Below are 15,153 nucleotides of genomic sequence, written 5' to 3'. Positions count from 1 at the left end.
CTCTCATGATGATAACTCAGTTGCAGACATACCAAAACACTGGTGCGCAGACTAATTTGCTATGAATAATTCATTAGTGTTGTCTAGAAAACTTTAGGAAATGATCATTGTCATTTTTATAGTCTATGCCTTTAGAAAACACTGTGTTTAAAAAGAAGCAGTCTGACATTTTTCAAAATGTAAAAGATTCAGTGGTAAGCTATGGCAATGGCCTAATAAAAATAAAAGAAGGCGGATCCCGGCCCGCAGCAGCTCTCTGCTCCCAAACCCCATGGGAGAGAGACCTCACCGCCTGGTCAGGTGGGCACTCCTGAGGCTGCAAAGCGGAGGAGACCACCAACGCTGCCCACCCCTGCCCACATCCCTGGCCCAAGAGGAAACTGTATAAGGCCTCTGGGTTCCCGTAGGGGAGGGCCCAGGAGCGGCAGGACCCCTGCGCCTGAGACACCGCCGGAACCTGAAGGAAACAGACCGGATAAACAGTTCTCTGCACCCAAATCCCGTGGGAGGGATAGCTAAACCTTCAGAGAGGCAGACACGCCTGGGAAAGCAGAAGAGACTGCACTCTGCACTCACATCTCGGACGCCAGAGGAAAACACCAAACGCCATCTGGAACCCTAGTGCACGGAAGCTCCCAGAAAGGGCTGCGCATATCTTCCTGGTTGCTGCTGCCTCAGAGAGCTCATGGGCAGCACCCCGCAAGCAAACTTGAGCCTCGGGACCACAGATAAGACCAACTTTTCTGCTGCAAGTGACCTGCCTGGTGAACTCAAGACACAGGCCCACAGGAACAGCTGAAGACCTGTAGAGAGGAAAAACTACACGCCTGAAAGCAGAAGACTCTGTCCCCATAACTGGCTGAAAGAAAACAGGAAAACAGGTCTACTGCACTCCTGACACACAGGCTTATAGGACAGTCTAGCCACTGTCAGAAATAGCAGAACAAAGTAACACTAGAGATAATCTGATGGCGAGAGGCAAGCGCAGGAACCCAAGCAACAGAAACCAAGACTACATGGCATCATCAGAGCCCAATTCTCCCACCAAAATAAACATGGAATATCCAAACAAACCAGAAAAGCAAGATCTAGATTCAAAATCATATTTCATCATGATGCTGGAGGACTTCAAGAAAGACGTGAAGAACTCCCTTAGAGAACAAGTAGAAGCCTACAGAGAGGAATCGCAAAAGTGCCTGAAAGAATTCCAGGAAAACATAAATAAACAAGTAGAAACCCATAGAGAGGAGACACAAAAATCCCTGAAAGAATTCTAGGAAAACACAATCAAACAGTTGAAGGAATTGAGGATGGAAATAGAAGCAATCAAGAAAGAACACATGGAAACAACCCTGGATATAGAAAATCAAAAGAAGAGACAAGGAGCTAAAGATACAAGCTTCACCAACAGAATACAAGAGATGGAAGAGAGAATCTCAGGAGCAGAAGATTCCATAGAGATCATTGACTCAACTGTCAAAGATGATGTAAAGCGGAAAAAGCTACTGGTCCAAAACATACAGGAAATCCAGGACTCAATGAGAAGATCAAACCTAAGGATAATAGGTATAGAAGAGAGTGAAGACTCCCAGCTCAAAGGACCAGTAAATATCTTCAACAAAATCATAGAAGAAAACTTCCATAACCTAAAAAAAGAGATACCCATAGACATACAAGAAGCCTACAGAACTCCAAATAGATTGGACCAGAAAAGAAACACTTCCCGTCACATAATTGTCAAAACACAAAACGCACAAAATAAAGAAAGAATATTAAAAGCAGTAAGGGAAAAAGGTCAAGTAACATATAAAGGCAGACCTATCAGAATCACACCAGACTTCTCGCCAGAAACTATGAAGGCCAGAAGATCCTGGACTGATGTCATACAGACCCTAAGAGAACACAAATGCCAGCCCAGGTTACTGTATCCAGCAAAACTCTCAATTAACATTGATGGAGAAACCAAGATATTTCATGACAAAACCAAATTTACACAATATCTTTCTACAAATCCAGCACTACAAAGGATAATAAATGGTAAAGCCCAACATAAGGAGGCAAGCTATACCCTAGAAGAAGCAAGGAACTAATCGTCTTGGCAACAAAACAAAGAGAATGAAAGCACACAAACATAACCTTACATCCAAATATGAATTTAACGGGAAGCAATAATCACTATTCCTTAATATCTCTCAATATCAATGGCCTCAACTCCCCAATAAAAAGACATAGATTAACAAACTGGATACGCAACGAGGACCCTGCATTCTGCTGCCTACAGGAAACACACCTCAGAGACAAAGACAGACACTACCTCAGAGTGAAAGGCTGGAAAACAACTTTCCAAGCAAATGGTCAGAAGAAGCAAGCTGGAGTAGGCATTCTAATATCAAATGAAATCAATTTCCAACTAAAAGTCATCAAAAAAGATAAAGAAGGACACTTCATATTCATCAAAGGAAAAATCCACCAAGATGAACTCTCAATCCTAAATATCTATGCCCCAAATACAAGGGCACCTGCATACGTAAAAGAAACCTTACTAAAGCTCAAAACACACATTGCACCTCACAAAATAATAGTGGGAGATTTCAACACCCCACTCTCATCAATGGATAGATCATGGAAACAGAAATTAAACAGTGATGTCGACAGACTAAGAGAAGTCATGAGCCAAATGGACTTAACGGATATTTATAGAACATTCTATCCTAAAGCAAAAGGATATACCTTCTTCTCAGCTCCTCATGGTACTTTCTCCAAAATTGACCATATAATTGGTCAAAAAATGGGCCTCAACAGGTACAGAAAGATAGAAATAATCCCATGCGTGCTATCGGGCCACCATGGCCTAAAACTGGTCTTAAATAACAATAAGGGAAGAATGCCCACATATACGTGGAAATTGAACAATGTTCTACTCAATGATAACCTAGTCAAGGAAGAAATAAAGAAAGAAATTAAAATTTTTTTAGAATTTAATGAAAATGAAGGTACAACATACCCAAACTTATCGGACACAATGAAAGCTGTGCTAAGAGGAAAACTCATAGCACTGTGTGCCTGCAGAAAGAAACAGGAAGTAGCATATGTCAGCAGCTTGACAGCACACCTAAAATCTCTAGAGCAAAAAGAAGCAAATACACCCAGGAGGAGTAGAAGGCAGGAAACAATCAAACTCAGAGCTGAAATCAACCAAGTAGAAACCAAAAGGACCATAGAATGAATCAACAGAAACAAAAGTTGGTTCTTTGAGAAAATCAACAAGATAGATAAACCCTTAGCCAGACTAACAAGAGGACCCAGAGAGTGTGTCCAAATTAACAAAATCAGCAATGCAAAGGGAGACATAAAACAGATTCAGAGGAAATTCAAAAAATCATTAGATCTTACTATAAAAGGCTATATTCAACAAAACTTGAAAATCTACAGGAAATGGACAATTTCCTAGACAAATACCAGGTACCGAAGTTAAATCAGGAAAAGATAAACCAGTTAAACAACCCCATAACTCCTAAGGAAATAGAAGCAGTCATTAAAGGTCTCCCAACCAAAAAGAGCCCAGGTCCAGACGGGTTTAGTGCAGAATTCTATCGGACCTTCATAGAAGACCTCATACCAATATTATCCAAACTCTTCCACAAAATTGAAACAGATGGATCACTCCCGAATTCCATCTATGAAGCCACAATTACTCTTATACCTAAACCACACAAAGACCCAACAAAGAAAGAGAACTTCAGACCAATTTCCCATATGAATATCGACGCAAAAATACTCAATAAAATTCTGGCAAACCGAATCCAAGAGCACATCAAAACAATCATCCACCATGATCAAGTAGGCTTCATCCCAGGCATGCAGGGATGGTTTAATATAAGGAAAACCATCAACGTGATCCATTATATAAACAAACTGAAAGAACAAAACCACATGATCATGTCATTAGATACTGAGAAAGCATTTGACAAAATTCAACACCCCTTCATGATAAAAGTCCTGGAAAGAATAGGAATTCAAGGCCCATACCTAAACATAGTAAAAGCCATATACAGCAAACAAGTTGCTAACATTAAACTAAATGAAGAGAAACTTGAAGCAATCCCACTAAATTTAGGGACTAGACAAGGCTGCCCACTCTCTCCCTACTTATTCAATATAGTTCTTGAAGTTCTAGCCAGAGCAATCAGACAACAAAAGGAGGTCAAGGTGATAAAGATCGGAAAAGAAGTCAAAATATCACTATTTGCAGATGATATGATAGTTTATTTAAGTGATCCCAAAAGTTCCACCAGAGAACTACTAAAGCTGATAAACAACTTCAGCAAAGTGGCTGGGTATAAAATTAACTAAAATAAATCAGTAGCCTTCCTCTACACAAAAGAGAAACAAGCCGAGAAAGAAATTAGGGAAACGACACCCTTCATAATAGACCCAAATAATATAAAGTACCTCGGTGTAACTTTAACCAAGCAAGTAAAAGATCTGTACAATAAGAACTTCAAGACACTGAAGAAAGAAATTGAAGAAGACCTCAGAAGATGGAAAGATCTCCCATGCTCATGGATTGGCAGGATTAATATAGTAAAAATGGCCATTTTACCAAAAGCGATCTACAGATTCAATGCAATCCCCATCAAAATACCAATCCAATTCTTCAAAGAGTTAGACAGAACAATTTGCAAATTCATCTGGAAAACAAAGAACCCAGGATAGCTAAAACTATCCTCAACAATAAAAGGACTTCAGGGGGAATCACTATCCCTGAATTCAAGCAGTATTACAGAGCAATAGTGATAAAAACTGCATGGTATTGGTACAGAGACAGACAGATAGATCAATGGAATAGAATTGAAGACCCAGAAATGAACCCACACACCTATGGTCACTTGATTTTTGACAAAGGAGCCAAAACCATCCAATGGAAAAAAGATAGCATTTTCAGCAAATGGTGCTGGTTCAACTGGAGGGCAACATGTAGAAGACTGCAGATTGATCCATGCTTATCACCCTGTACAAAGCTTAAGTCCAAGTGGATCAAAGACCTCCACATCAAACCTGATACACTCAAACTAATAGAAGAAAAACTAGGGAAGCATCTGGAACACATGGGCACTGGAAAAAATTTCCTGAAGAAAACACCAATGGCTTCTGCTCTAAGATCAAGAATCGACAAATGAGATCTCATAAAACTGAAAAGCTTCTGTAAGGTAAAGGACACTGTGGTTAGGACAAATCGGCAACCAACAGATTGGGAAAAGATCTTTACCAATCCTTCAACAGATAGAGGCCTTATATCCAAAATATACAAAGAACTCAAGAAGTAGGATCGCAGGGAGACAAATAACCCTATTAAAAATGGGGTTTAGAGCTAAACAAAGAATTCACAGCTGAGGAATGCTGAATGGCTGAGAAACACCTAAAGAAATGTTCAACATCTTTAGTCATAAGGGAAATGCAAATTAAAACAACCCTGAGATTTCACCTCAGACCAGTGAGAATGGCTAAGATCAAAAACTCAGGTGACAGCAGATGCTGGCGAGGATGTGGAGAAAGAGGAACACTCCTCCATTGTTGGTGGTATTGCAAACTGGTACAACCATTCTGGAAATCAGTCTGGAGGTTCCTCAGAAAATTGGACATTGAACTGCCTGAGGATCCAGCTATACCTCTCTTGGGCATATACCCAAAAGATGCCCCAACATATAAAAAAGACACGTGCTCCACTATGTTCATCGCAGCCTTATTTATAATAGTCAGAAGCTGGAAAGAACCCAGATGCCCTTCAACAGAGGAATGGATACAGAAAATGTGGTACATTTACACAATGGAATATTACTCAGCTATCAAAAACAACGGCTTTATGAAATTAGTAGGCAAATGGTTGGAATTGAAAAATATCATCCTGAGTGAGCTAACCCAATCACAGAAAGTCATTCATGGTATGCACTCACTGATAAGTGGCTATTAGCCCAAATGCTTGAATTACCCTAGATGCCTAGAACAAATGAAACTCAAGACGGATGATCAAAATGTGAATGCTTCACTCCTTCTCTAAAAGGGGAACAAGAATACCCTTGGCAGGGAAGAGAGAGGCAAAGATTAAAACAGAGACTGAAGGAACACCCATTCAGAGCCTGCCCCACATGTGGCCCATACATATACAGCCACCCAATTAGACAACACAGAGTGCTATACCCGGTAAGACTTTCTATCACTATAGATGGGAAAAAAGATATTTCATGGTAAAATTAAATTTATACAATATTTATCAACATACTTGACATTACAGAAGATATTAAAAGGAACACTCCTTCCCATGGAGTTAAACTACATCCACAAAACACAGGCAATAAATAATATCACACCAGCCAAACCCAAAGAAAATACACACACACACACACACACACACACACACACACACACACAGAGAGAGAGAGAGAGAGAGAGAGAGACAGAGACAGAGACAGAGACAGAGACAGAGACAGAGACAGAGACAGAGACAGAGAAAGACAGACAGAGAGGGGAGAATAAATCTTTAAAAATGCCCTTTTAGTGGATGAAGCAAAGAAGTGCAGACCGACAGGAGCCGGATGTAGATCGCTCCTGAGAGACACAGCCAGAATACAGCAAACACAGAGGCTAATGCCAGCAGCAAACCACTGAACTGAGAATAGGACCCCCGTTGAAGGAATCAGAGAAAGAACTGGAAGAGCTTGAAGGGGCTCGAGACCCCATATGTACAACAATGCCAAGCAACCAGAGCTTCCAGGGACTAAGCCACTACCTAAAGACTATACATGGACTGACCCTGGACTCTGACCTCATAGGTAGCAATGAATATCCTAGTAAGAGCACTAGTGGAAGGGGAAGCCCTGGGTCCTGCTAAGACTGAACCCCCAGTGAACTAGACTGTTGGGGGGAGTGCGGCAATGGGGGGAGGGTTGGGAGGGGAACACCCATAAGGAAGGGGAGGGGGAGGGGGATGTTTCCTGGAAACCAAAGAATTATTATTAAGTATTAAATAAATTAAAAAAAAGAAATTAAAAAAAAGAAGTTTTTCTGGTACTAAGTATTGCCATAATTCAGGTGGTATCATTTTGCCCCATCTGTCTTCTTTGGAGACCAAAGGGCTCCCTCTAGAAGGGGCATTTCTCTATATTTATGGAAAGCATTATTATTAAACATTTTAAATCCCATGTTCAACAGATCTCTGAAGAATTTGAGGACCATCTATTAAGTATATCTGATTTACTTGCTTTAGACTTAACTTTGAAAACACATCAACTTGTATGTCTTAATTATCTTTAACAATTTAAGTTGGTAGCTTTTCTGAGATTGATGATTTACAGATTTTCCTCGTTAAGTTTCAACCTTAAAATCTGAGTTGAAGATTTAATTGAAAATCCTTTAGTATCTAAATAAAACATTAAACCATAAAAAAGGAATATGTATGTCATGTCATTGCAAAATTCTAAGTGAAAAATTATGATCATCTACTTTAATTATTAAATTCTAATTTAGCCAATTGATATTCTATTTACATCCTTTTAAGGTACCTCGTCTCAGACATTAGGCATTTAAAGCACAGGAAGTGGTGAGATTCTTTGGTGTTTCATCTTGTCAAATTAAAGCATGAAGGTATAATGCAATTATCCATATATAAGAAATTTGAAAGCAATCGTAGCACAAAAATAAAATGCACAAAGAGAAATATACCACTGAATCCATATCGCTATACACAGATTTTTCAGAAGCATTGTTGAACAGTGTAGTTCCAAAGAACGACATCCTTACTTGCTATAGGACATTACCAGAGAAAAGAAATGTATGGTATTTGGGTCTAAATTGACTTTATCATTACCATTTCTTATTAGAGCATTCTGAGAAGGATCCTCCCCTAATATGCACAGACTACAGGTGCATCCTACGGGGATGCTCCTCGCTTCATTCTGTTCTCTCTTAAGACAAGTACCTTTTATTTCTGTTTTAAGAAGGATATAATTCTTCCGTTTTCTATACACTAATATTAATGGTAGGAACTCTTTGTTCTTGGCAAGAAAACCACCTGTGATCTCTCTCAAGGTGCTTTGGATCTGTTCCAAGCCCAGAGAAGACTTGGGAGAGGGGAAGACAATCTTGGTAATAGCATTGAGAATCTAGTTGTGATTTTACTTTTTAACTGATATTCCTGGGTATAAGCCTGCTTTTCATAGAACATATACAGAAACTGGGGTCATGGTTGGCTTAAACATGTGTGACGGCTCCATTGAAAATAGGCTTACATCTCAAATATCAGTTCCAAAGTCAACTGCCAAAACTGCTCATTATGAAGAGACTGAAGCCATGAACTGCAACATGCAAAGGATTCCTTCCTCTTTCTCTTGTCATATTAAGGAATAATTTGAAGTGAAGAAGCATCAAATACACACACACACACACACACACACACACACACACACACTCCCTAAAATATTTATCCTTCAAAAACAGTGGAGTACAGTAAATGGAAACCAAATGAAAAATGGCTTGAGGGCCTATAGGATACTTTATGGAAAAAGAAAATTATTTGAACTTAAAAGTACATTTATAATCACAAAAGAATGTGACGAACTAGATGTTGTTATTAGGGTAAGTGTTATCATTTATAAAGAACCAAGAAATCATTGCAAAGTAGGCAAAGGGATTTAACTTATTAAAGTTTGCATTGGTAGGGTGGATGTAAAGAGGAAGGATATTGGGGTGGGTGCACTATTGACAGAGAAGGTGCAGAGGTGAGAAAGTAGAAAATGCAAATGGTAGAAGGGGTAAGTGAATGCATACAATGGAATTCTAAGAGGATTAGGCAGAGGAGACAAAAAGATGATTTGACAAGAAGATTGAAGCAGACTATTCAGGGAAATCCTCTAGCTGGCTTAACACTCAAATGCATTCTTTGCACAGAGAAATTGACTTTTAAGAAATGAATGGGAATCTCTCCCCTGAAGGTGCAGGAATTACCACAAGGATTATACAGCCCCACAAAGTGAATGACCATCCTGCAGTGAGCACAGCATGGAGGCTTTGGCTCACTTTATAACATTTAATCTTCTCAGAAAAATCTATGTATTCTGCAGTTCTCAGAGATTTTCTAGAAGCAAAGAGCCATTGATCAGCCCCAAGTCTTCAAGCTGACTTTCATGACCTCTTTAGTACAGAGCAGTCCAGAGAAAAGGGACTTTCAGAAATCCATTACTCTGACCTTTATCACAAAACAAGGTAGTCCTGGCTGTCACCGATAGAGAATATTACTGGTAGGAGAGAGAAAGGGCCCTGAGCTGAGGCAAAAGGCATGGAGAATGGCACAGTCTTTTTGTTAAATAAACTGGGAGAATGGATGGGAGACTTGAGATTACATACAAGGAAGTATACAGGTTCAAAGCTAGAAATAGGTACAGGGTCAGACACAGCTGGGAATAAATAAAATGTACAGCACCACTGGGAATGTGTCCAGTGTCAGACTTAACTCTGAAAACATAAATGGTCAGACACAGCTAGATGATGCTTCAGAGGATGTCAAGATGGTGGACTCATGAAAGCAGAAGTAGTGGGAACTTGCTATTGGTAAGCTTTCAGGCTTCACTAAAACATGAGACTACCTCTCTGGGGTAGAGAGTAGCAGCATTTGTAAGTCAGAAGCTAGTCTAAGAGCTATGAGACAGGGAGGGTCTTAAAGGTATCAAGGTAGCTCCTAATGAAGGCATATATGCATTACTGAGGCATGACTCAATCAGTACCTTGTCTGCTGTGCAGGTAATCTTAATTTAAGTCTCTAGCACTCTCTATAAAAGTTGGGCATGGCTAACCATACCTGCAATTCTAACCTAAAGAAGAAAGAAGAGGTAGAGACAGGATGACTTTCTAGAAACCATAGGCCACCCAATCCAGCAAACATTGTGTTAAAGATTCTATATTTAAAAATAAAACAAATAACTCTAGAAGGCATTTGAGGTTGACTCTGGCATCAACATACACACATGTATAGATGTGCATATGTGTATATGTGTGAAGATAGATACATACACAAACATGTATACACTTATGCTAATATACACATGCGTTCACAGCAAGGCAGGCACAGAGAGACAGGTGGGGGAGAGGGAGAGGGAGAGGGAGACAGAGGAGAGGATACATATGGCTTCCCTTGCAAATTTTTTACTTCTATCCAGCAGAGATGACATTGCTGAATACTATATGGAGTTGGTGCTCTTAGCTCCTTCTTGTCTTGTAACTTCTGAGATGAATTAACAATGTCTAACTTTGGGCAACTTATGACAATAATACTCGAAGTAGAAACTACTCAAATCTTGAAATGGTCACTTGCCTCTTAAAGGTGCAGCAAGTGATTCTATACAAGGAATTGGAGGCTTTATAGCAATTGATACAAACTCTTCAATGTTTATCTGTATACCATCATATACCTACAATACCATAAGATGGCAGAAGAGTGTGCATTGGCTCCTCAGGAACCTAAGAACAATACCTCCTCAATGTGTACCTACATGTGCATCTGTACACCACATGGATAAAATTGCCTGAGAGGTCAGAAGAGGGCATAGACTCTTATTTATATGATAAATATGCCTCATATTTATAGACTATGTCAAATGTACCTCTGGAACCAAAGTTATAGACAGTTGTGGGCTGCCATTAAGGGGGTAGAAATCAAATGAGGAACAATGTTGTAGATAGGAAACTTTTTTTTAGAAAACTATTTCAAATAAAATTGTAAAGAATACCCACAAATATTTTTGTATTTCTGTTTTGTTTTAAAAGTTACAATATTAAGATTTAACCAATCCTGTCTTGTCCTAAAGACATGAATGTTCTAGATTGTTTGATCATAAGGATATCTTAGAAATCCTACTTACATACCTCCATAATATTTATTTTTTCAATCAGTGATAATAGAATAAATCAAGCATTATGTTAATTATGCCAATATAATTGTGAGTTGCTTCTCCTCAAAATCTCACCTCATCTTTACAATCCCTCCACATTTTCTAAGATATTATGGCATGAAAACTATCTCTCCTAGTTTTCATTATGTTTAAGTGAAGATATTGCACATTATTTCTTTATAATTTTCAAGTCTTTGATATTTAAATAAAAAGACTACATGAATAAGAAATTAAGTAAATTGGTAGAAATCATGATGCTGATTGATTATTTAGCTACAGTTTCCCTTGAGGGAAAGTGCTTTTTAAATGATGTAAGACAATTTAGTGCTGCTCTGGGATATGTTACAACCACACATGTCTACACAGTCGGACAAGTGGAGCTCAGTTCAACATTTCTCGAGCACAACTACCATGTATTTTATTGCTCTTCGATTTTCATATTATTAAACTATGAAAACAGACACACTGATACTTCCTTCTTCCATGTAAAATCAAAACTCAAATCATATACAACCCTTACATCTTTTCCCTCTCCAAATGACATAAACTACAAATCAAAGTAGCCAAATGCTTATAAATATCCTTTATAATAACTGCAAATAACTTTCAAAAGGCTAAGATCTCTCTATTGATACTGGTTCCACATAACAATGCATCTTTTCTTGCTGAAACAATATAAAACTATACACTTTGGTAACTATATTTTGATAATTGGCTTAGGGACAATAACATAGGCCCTTTATTGGGTGACTTTATTCTTCTTATTTACTCTTCAATAAAAATCAGTGAGTTTGGATATTATATATATTTCAGAAATTGTATAATATCCATGCTTATTACAAAAGTTTCACTTATTTTTCTTTTTTATTGGATATTTTCAAATTTACATTTCAAATGTTATCCTCTTTCCACCACCCAACCACCTATTCATTACCACCTCCCTGCACTGATATTGTCCTACACTGGTGGGTCCAGCCTTGGCAGGACCAAGGGCTTTTCCTCCCTTTGGTGCCCAGCAAGACCATCTTCTGCTACATATGCAGTTGGAGTCATTGGTCACTCCATGTGTATGCTTTGCATGGTGGTTTTGTCCCTGGTTGGTTGGTATTGTTGTTCTTATGGGGTTGCAAGCCCTTCAGCTCCTTCAATACTCTCTCTACATCCTCCAATGGGGAACCAGTTCTCAGTTCAATAGTTGGCGGCAAGCATTCACCTTTGTATTTGTGATGCTCTGGCAGAGCCTCTAAGGAGACAGCTATAACAGGCTCCTGTCAGCATGCATTTCATGGCATCAGCAAGTCTGAGTTTGGTGGCTATAGGTGTATGGGCTGGATCCCTAGGTGGGGTAGTCTCTGGATGGTCTTTCCTTCAGTCTCTGCTCCAAAATTTATCTTCATATCTTCTCCTATGAATATTTTTGTTTCCATTTATAAGAAGGAGTACAGCATCTGCACTTTGGTCGTCCTTTTTCTTGAGTTTCTTGTGGTCTGTGGATTGTATATTGGGTAATCTGAGCTTTTGGGTTAATATCCATTTATCAGTGAGTGCATACCATGTGTGTGTGTGTGTGTGTGTGTGTGTGTGTGTGTGTGTGTGTGTGTGTGTTTGTGTGTGATTGTTTTTTTGTGACTGGGTTACCTTACCCAGGATGATATTTTCTAGTTTCACCCATTTGCCTAAGAATTTTCTTGAAGTCTTTTTTTTAATAGCTGAGTGGTGTACTCCATTGTATAGATGTACCACATTTTCTCTACCTATTCCTCTGTTTAAGGACATCTGGGTTCTTTCCAGCTTATGGCTATGATAAATAAGGCTGCTATGAACATAGTGGAACTATATGTTGGAATATCTTTTGGGTTTATGTCCAGGAGTGGTGTAGCTGGGTCCTCAGGTAGTACAATGTCCAACTTTCTGAGGAACCTCTAGACTGATGTCCAGGGTGCTTGTACCAGCTTGTAATCCTACCAAAAATGGAGGAGTGTTCCTCTTTCTCCACATCCTTGCCAGCATCTGCTGTCACCTAAGATTTCGATCTTAGCCATTTTGACTGGTGTGAGATGGACTCACAGACTTGTTTTGATTTCCATTTCCCTGATGACTAAGGATGTTGAACATTTCGTTGGGTGCTTCTCAGCCATTCTCTATTCCTCAGCTGAGGTGTTTATTTTTCTCAAATGCTTCATACAAATTTGATACACACCTAAGTGTGGAAACAATATCCACTAAGTATTTGTCAGCTCTCACAGGTCAAGACTTTGGATGCTAATCATTACATCTTCTGCTCAAGGTAAAAATCTCCAGGGGAAAATTGAGTTGCAGCTGAGATTTCCATCTTATTTAAAGTTTGCAGGTCAGTGCTGGTTACTTATTGTCAATTTGATACACGATAACTAGAACCCTTTAGGAAGGGGAACTTCAAATGAGGAATTGCCTCCCTCAGATTTGCCCATGAGTAAGAAAGCATTTATTTGATTCCCATTGCCATGTAGCAGTCTATCACTGGGGAAAGTCAAGGCAATGAACTCAACTCAAGTTCAAGAAACTCAAAGTAAGAATATGGAGACAGGAACTGATGCAGAGGCCATGGAGAAATATTGCTTACTAGAAGACTCCGTATGACTTACTGATCCTTCTTTCTTATACAATCTAGGCACTCTTGGCTAAGGTTGATGTTGATTGAATATTTGACTGCATTTGTCCTGAAGTGAAAACACTATTTAAATATAAACAATTTAGTACTGTTTTGGGATGTTTTAGATCCATATAATTCTACACAATCTGAAAAGTGTTGCCTATTGCCTTGGGTAATGATTGCAATGGGAGGGCCCAATCTTCTATGGGTGGGTGCCATGTAGTCCTGGGTTTAATATCCTTGGATGGGATTCACCACCCTTCCCATTCTCTTATATCTTATCCATCCAATAATTTAAGAAAGGAAGGTTTATTTTGGCTCACAATTCATGGACTCAGTCCATTCTGGCAAAGAAATCACCCTGGAAGAAGTTTGAGACAGTTTGATCCATTTTACCTGCAGCCAGGAAGCAGAGAGAGATGGGTAGGGGTGCAGTCTGGGACATTTACCAGGACAGTAGCGCTGCACATATTCAGACATGACTTCTCTCCTCAACTAGCAAAAACTGAAAATTCCTTCAAAGACACACTCCCAGTTATGTCTCTTAGGTGATTCTCTTCACCAATCAGAATTTAAAAAGCGGTAGGAAGACATCATTATCCATGGGACAATTAGGGCTGCAACTAAACTTATTTTCATTTTTATTAATACTTTGAGATGCATACAAATATTCCTCCATGTGGGTTAGGTGTACTAAGTAGGTGAATGTCCAGGTTGCCTAGTTACTTTTTAATGTATTAAGTTAGCTCTTTCTGAAGTGCAGGTTGAGCTGCTAGGTAAAATAGTACATCTTATAACTTAATTTCCTGTTTTAAAAATGATTAAAGCATGCTTATTTTGATACTATATAGATTTTCAAGTCATTTGAAATTGAGTATGTTATTATGGCATTTCCCATTCTTTTATTTCTGCTTAGGAGAAACTAAAGAGCTGCAGTTGATAATAAATTGGCTACAAGAGTATAATTTGGCCTCCTTGTGCTTACCACAGGCTGTGTTCCTACACTGACTGTATAGAAAGAAGAGGAAGAATAAACTACCCTGTGTACACCTCAGCCTAGGCCACCATGCCTGGTCTGTATCGTGAATGCATAGACATTGGGAAAAAAGAGTATAACTTGAGACTGAGTCAACAAATAAATATATTTATGTTTTTCATAAAATATATAAATATTCTTCATAGATTATACATCCTTTTGTAAATCACTAATGCCTGAATCATTCTACCCATTGTTTGTGGCTTCATTATATCAATAACCATGGTTTAATTATGTTGTGGCCACTATCACACACACTCAAGTATATAAATAAGAATATCAAATCAACTGGTGGATTATTTGTTTGGAATGCATCAAAACTTGTGTTTGACTCTTAGCACCATCTAAAAACCTGGCATGTTGGCATATACTTTTATGCCCATCATCAAGACAGAAAGGGTCTGGAAGATCACAGCTTAAGGTCACTTGGAGCTAAATTGATGGGAGCCTGGTCTACATGGATCATGGTTTCAAGCAACTGGAAATACTACAAAGCTGGGAAGAGCAATGGGTAAATGTGATTCCTCCTCAACCCCCGAAAAGTG

The 15,153-nt window shown here is 38.9% G+C and overlaps 1 non-coding gene across 1 annotated transcript; it reads left to right on the top strand.

Moving 5' to 3' along the window:
- The first annotated feature begins 14,540 nt into the window (after window positions 1-14,540).
- On the top strand, window positions 14,541-14,672 carry LOC120102643 (small nucleolar RNA SNORA51). Its single transcript, XR_015687344.1, has one exon. It is a non-coding gene; the product is annotated as a small nucleolar RNA SNORA51 (small nucleolar RNA).
- Window positions 14,673-15,153: the final 481 nt, after the last annotated feature.

This window comes from Rattus norvegicus, chromosome 4, assembly GCF_021556685.1.
Source record: "Rattus norvegicus strain SHRSP/BbbUtx chromosome 4, alternate assembly SHRSP_T2T, whole genome shotgun sequence".
In the NCBI taxonomy this organism is placed as follows: Eukaryota; Metazoa; Chordata; class Mammalia; order Rodentia; family Muridae; genus Rattus; species Rattus norvegicus.
Note: the sequence above shows the minus strand (reverse complement) of the source record. Positions and strands in the feature narration are given on the sequence as shown.